Raw genomic sequence first — 6,000 nt, 5'->3', positions numbered from 1 at the left:
GTCGGCAAGGTCACAAAGGACCCCAGGGTAACTTCTAAGCAACTGAAGGCCTCTCTCACATTGTCTAATGTTAATGTTCATGAGTCCATCATCAGGAGAACACTGAACAACAATGGTGTGCATAGCAGGGTTGCAAGGAGAAAGCCACTGCTCTTCAAAAAGAACATTGCTGCTTGTTTGCAGTTTGCTAAAGATCACATGGACAAACCAGAAGGCTATTGGAAAAATGTTTTGTGGATGGATGAGACCAAAATAGAACTTTTTGGTTTAAATGAGGGGCGTTATGTTTGGAGAAAGGAAAACACTGCATTCCAGCATAAGAACCTTATCCCATCTGTGAAACATGTTGGTTTGGGCCTGATTTGCTGCATCTGGGCCAGGACGGCTTGCCATCATTGATGGAACAATGAATTCTGAATTATACCAGTGAATTCTAAAGGAAAATATCAGGACATCTGTCCATGAACTGAATCTCAAGAGAAGCTGGGTCATGCAGAAAGACAACGACCCTAAGCACACAAGTCGTTCTACCAAAGAATGGTTAAAGAAGAATAAAGTTAATGTTTTGGAATGGCCAAGTCAAAGACCTGACCTTAATCCAGTGGAAATGTTGTGGAAGGACCTGAAGCGAGCAGTTCATGTGAGGAAACCCACCAACTTCACAGAGTTGAAGCTGTTCTGTACGGAGGAATGGGCTAAAATTCCTCCAAGCCGGTGTGCAGGACTGATCAACAGTTACCGCAAACGTTTAGTTGCAGTTATTGCTGCACAAGGGGGTCACACCAGATACTGAAAGCAAAGGTTCACTTACTTTTGCCACTCACAGATATGTAATATTGGATCATTTTCCTCAATAAATAAATGACCAAGCATAATATTTTTGTCTCCTTTGTTTAACTGGGTTCTCTTTATCTACTTTTAGGACTTGTGTGAAAATCTGATGATGTTTTAGGTCATATTTATGCAGAAATATAGAAAATTCTAAAGGGTTCACAAACTTTCAAGCACCACTGTATGAAAAGGAAACAAGACAGGCAATGCTATTATATGAACATAAATGGAAGTTATTATTTTCCAGTATCAGCATGTCCCATAATGTTTTATTTCTCTGATATCACGGTTTTTCATGCTAATTTTTTTTTGTAACTAATTTCAAAGACGTTTAATCAGATCATTTGTAATCCAGACCATTCTGCATTTCTACATGTTTATAAGACAAGGAACCAAAAAAAAAAACCTGAGTAAAATAACTTCTGTGAGTGGTACCAAAGGTTTAATGGTGATATTCATAACACTACAGTATATGACATCTAAATAGGCCATTTATGACAACTGAGATACAACACTTTAGATTTATAAAAACTTTATAACATTGACATTACAATCTGAGTAATGGGCTTTATATTTTTGTTGACACACGGCTTTGTAACATTTTCAAAATGTCATGATAACTGATTTTGTAACTCACCGTACTTCTGGTATGTCAGAGTCACTTAATGGTGATGCCTTGCAAGGTGAAATTAATGAGAAAAACTGACTAAAGTTGAAAGCTTACTTTGTGGCAACAGCTTGTAGGGAAGGCCCACATATGGATCTGATTATCAGGTGTCATCAATTTTTATGTTTATGTAGGTTAATGTTAATTATTAGGTAGATTTCATGTAACTTGCTGTTTTCATTAATAAATTAGCAATGCCTACTGATATAGCAGTCATAGCCTACACAAGCTTTATTTCACCTCTCTGACTGATTAAAATCTCCAGTTTTACAGTGCTGCTCAGACAAGTGATCACACTGCTTACAAGCCTAACTCTGTGCATCGCTTGTATCCACATACAGTACTGTGTAAGTCTTTGGCACCCTATTTTTTTTTCATACAAACTTTGTTATAGATTTCTATTTTATGACTTCTACATTATCAAGTCAGTACAAAAACATTTTACGGTTCCAAATTTTCATTTTCTAGCACAAAATTAAATGTTACAGAAAAAAAAAAATCTGAGCAGCATATGACATAAGAGACCACTTTCTTTTCAGATTAAAAAAGAAAACATAATGAAGGCTACTGGATTTTGGTGCAAAATTAAAAAGCAAGTGTGACAGTCAAAGTGTCCAGAAGAACTGTGGCTGGTTCTGCAAGATGCTCAGTAAAACCTACAGCTCATTTCCTTATAAAACTGCACTCAATGTCCCGGAGACTACTATTTTTTTTAAGCAAAGGATCGTCTCACACCAAATATTGACTTTGTTTCATTTATTATGGCTTACTGCTGTTTATGGTATTTTTTTTAATGTTGAAACATTTCATTTAATTATTTTTTAAGACTTTTGCACAGTACTGTTTTATATATATATATATATATATATATATATATATATATATATATATATATATATATATATATATAATTTGTTCAGCTCATCTCCCCTTGTTCTGAGGCACCACCCCACTGCACCCCATCCCCCTTTCACTCACGTCTGGGTAAAAGCTTCAGGCTTTATATGAGCTCTGATTGATTTCCAATGTACCACAGCCTGTCTTGTGTGTCTGCTGAAAGAACCTTGGAAGGCTGGAAGAAACCTACTGGCCTGATCACAAGTAAAAGAACCTGCTTCTCTTATGGCTCAGCTGTAACCCTTATGCACATATGAAACTGAGCTGTTTGAACGTAAAATAAATGCAAAGTAAACATTGCTTGGGAACACAGCATATGCTATATAGGATTGCTATGGAATACATGGAGGTTTTCATCATGTAAACATTTCTGTTGTCTATTATCGGGGCCACATACAGTATGCATGTTATTATTCTCTGATTAAAATCCAGAATGGTGATGGTAAAAAAAAAAAATCTAAAAAAAAACAACAGCAACAGCATGCCTATAATTATGTTAAACGAGGTGAGCATGTACCCATTGCAAGTGGGGGCTGTCAATACAATGAATAGTCAAATGGAGGACAGGCAAGGAATCCGAGTAGCTCTTTATTTTTAGTCCCAGTGCTAATGCATTTCTGTCTGTCTGCCAAGCCATGCCAATGAAGCAGGGGGTTTTGGGGGAAGGGTGGGGGATTTATAGTGCACGTGGTTCTTTTTTTTTTTTCTAGCTTTCCACCTCCATTACCAATCTAGACAGACAGACAGTCTACTGATGTCTGCCTGTCTCATTTTCTGTCTCTGTCTATCTTGCCCACTTGTCCTCTTTTCCCCATTTACACCTTCTCTCTCTTACACTGTCTCTGCCTCTCCCTTGTTTTGCTTCAGTGTGGTGCTTGTAATCCATGTCTGGATGGGTGCCAGTTATTTTTGTAGGCACCTGTATTGGCCAGCTACATACAAAAAACCTTGTGTTCTCTACATTCAGCACACACACAAATATATATATATATATATATATATATATATATATATATATATATATATATATATATATATATATATATACACACACACACACACACACACACACACACACACACACACACATATTATATACATACCTATACGTACACACATAGAGTACCAGTCAAAAATTTGGACACACCTACTCACTGACATATGCTTCAGATCACTGTTCTCCTGGAAGATCCAGCGACGACCCAGTTTTAGTTTCCTGACAAAGGCAGTTAGATCTTGATTTAAAATGTCCTGGTATTTCATGGACTCCATGATGCCATGTACCCTAACAAGGTTTCCAGGACCTTTGGAGGGAAAACGGCTCCAAAATATCACAGAACTTCTACCATATTTTACAGTTAGGAAAGGGTTCTTTTCATCATAGCAATCATTCTTTTGATGCCAAACTGGTGTTTATTGCCAAAAAAACCCTCAATTTTTGTTACCTCAGACCATAGAACATGGTTCCAGTCAAAGTTGTCGTAGCATTTCACAAACTTCAGGCACTTATGTTTGTGGTTCACTGACAGAAAAGGCTTTTTTTCTGGCATACCTTCCAAATAATATGTTGGCATGGAGGGGGTGGCTGATGGTGGTTTTGGAGACTTGGAAGCCCCAAGATTTGACTTTTTCTTGTAATTCACCAACAGTGATCCTTGGGGAATTTTTGCCTCTCTGACCATCCTCTTCACTGTACATGGGGGAAAAATAAACTTGAGTCCTCTTCCAGGCAAGTTTGTAACAGTTCCAGTCAGTGTCCACTTTTTTATTATTGCCCTAACAGTAGAAATGGACATTTTTCAGGCAAAACCTATTTTTTAAAGGATTACTATAACAGAAAAAGGCTTAATTTGTCTCAGAACTGTTAACAAACTTGAGGACACATCAGCCCTCAGGTCACACAAGTCACACGGCCAGTTTCTGTGTAAGGGCAGAATGTGTGAGAATCATGTTCACACTCCTCCCAACAATAAACACCTGCATTAACTACAGGACAAGCAGTGCTGTACCAGTTGTCATGGATACAGGCGTGCTAGTGGGAGCACAACATGGCAAGCAGTTCTAGTTATCTAGCTGACTGGTAAACCTCAGACCTGCGCTCCACATTGCTTTGACTTCAGACATAATATAGCATACTGAAGATACTGAACCTCCAAACTCCACAGAACGCCAGGCCTCTGCAGTGGAGCATCTGTCCTCTTTAGGAAAAGGAGGAGATCTTATTTGCTCACAGCATTCACACTGATTTGTGTGGCAGCTTGAGAAAACCCTTCATGCCTTCAAATTTTGATCTACATAATTCTAGAAAATTACAGGTACTCCTCAACCTAAATATGTTTCCCTGCATATATCCTAATCAGAAGTTACCCTCAAAAAAAAAGAAAAGCATTGAAAGATTCCATTCCAGTTCCCCTGAAAGACACCCCACCTTCCCCTACAAAACCTAATATAAACTAATGTACAGTTGTGTTCAGAGGTTTATGGGCATGGGCATGAATGTCCTGGTAATTTTGGGCTGTTAATGATTTCCTTGAACTGTTCTTTTTCCAGGGTGGAATGATTGTACAGCATATATATTTAATGACTTCAAAAAACAAGAATTGAGTGCACAAGTTTGAATTTATTTTGGATTTTTTTCTAATCCACACAGGATCAAAATTATACATACAGGCTCAAATATATACATACACCTATATACATGTATTAATATTTGGTTAAATGTTCCCTAGCAAGTTGCACCTCGACCAGACGCTTTGGGTAGCCATCAACAAGCTTCTGGCATAATTCTGGCTGGATATTTGACCACTCTTCTTGGCAGAATTGGTAGAGTTCATTTAAATTGGTTGGTTTCCTGGCACGGACCCGGCTTTTAAGAGTAGTCCACAAATTTTCAATAGGGTTAAGGTCGGGGCTTTGGAAAGGCCATTCCAGAAGCTTAATGTTAGCCTGCTTTATACATTCCAAAACCAGTTTTGATGTGTGTTTTGGATCATTGTCCTGTTGGAAAACCCAGTTGTGTCCAAGTTTCAACCGTCTAGCTGTTGAGTTGAGGTGAAGTTGAAGAATTTGGAGGTAGTCCTTCTTCATCATTCCATCCACTTTGTGCAATGCACCAGTACCACTGGCAGCAAAACAGCCCCAGAGCATGATGCTACCACCACCATGCTTGACAGTTGGTACAGTGTTCTTTGGTTTGAAAACCTCACCTTTACTTCTCCAAACATACCTCTTGTCATTGTGGCCAAATAGCTCAATCTTTGTCTTGTCTGATCATAAAACTTTTCCCCAGAAGGCACTTGACTTGTCCATGTGGGCAGCTGCAAATTTCAGTCCAGCTTGAAGGTGTCGATTTTGGAGCAGGGGCTTCTTTCTTGGTCAGCATCCTCTCAGTCCATGGCGATGTACACCTCACATCACTGTGGACAGTGATGCTGGTGTTCCAGCAGTTTCCAACTCATGGCAGGCTTCTCCTTCTTAGATCTTCACTGAGTTCCTTCGACTTTCCCATGGTTCTGAGGCCTGGTCAATCCAATGACTGCTGTCAAACAAATCCTTTTTATGCTGGCAAAGAGAAACTACCAGTTGCAGTCAATCATGGTCACTAA

This window comes from Neoarius graeffei, chromosome 9 (genome assembly GCF_027579695.1).
Source record: "Neoarius graeffei isolate fNeoGra1 chromosome 9, fNeoGra1.pri, whole genome shotgun sequence".
In the NCBI taxonomy this organism is placed as follows: domain Eukaryota; kingdom Metazoa; phylum Chordata; class Actinopteri; order Siluriformes; family Ariidae; genus Neoarius; species Neoarius graeffei.
This window is presented reverse-complemented; position numbering follows the sequence as displayed.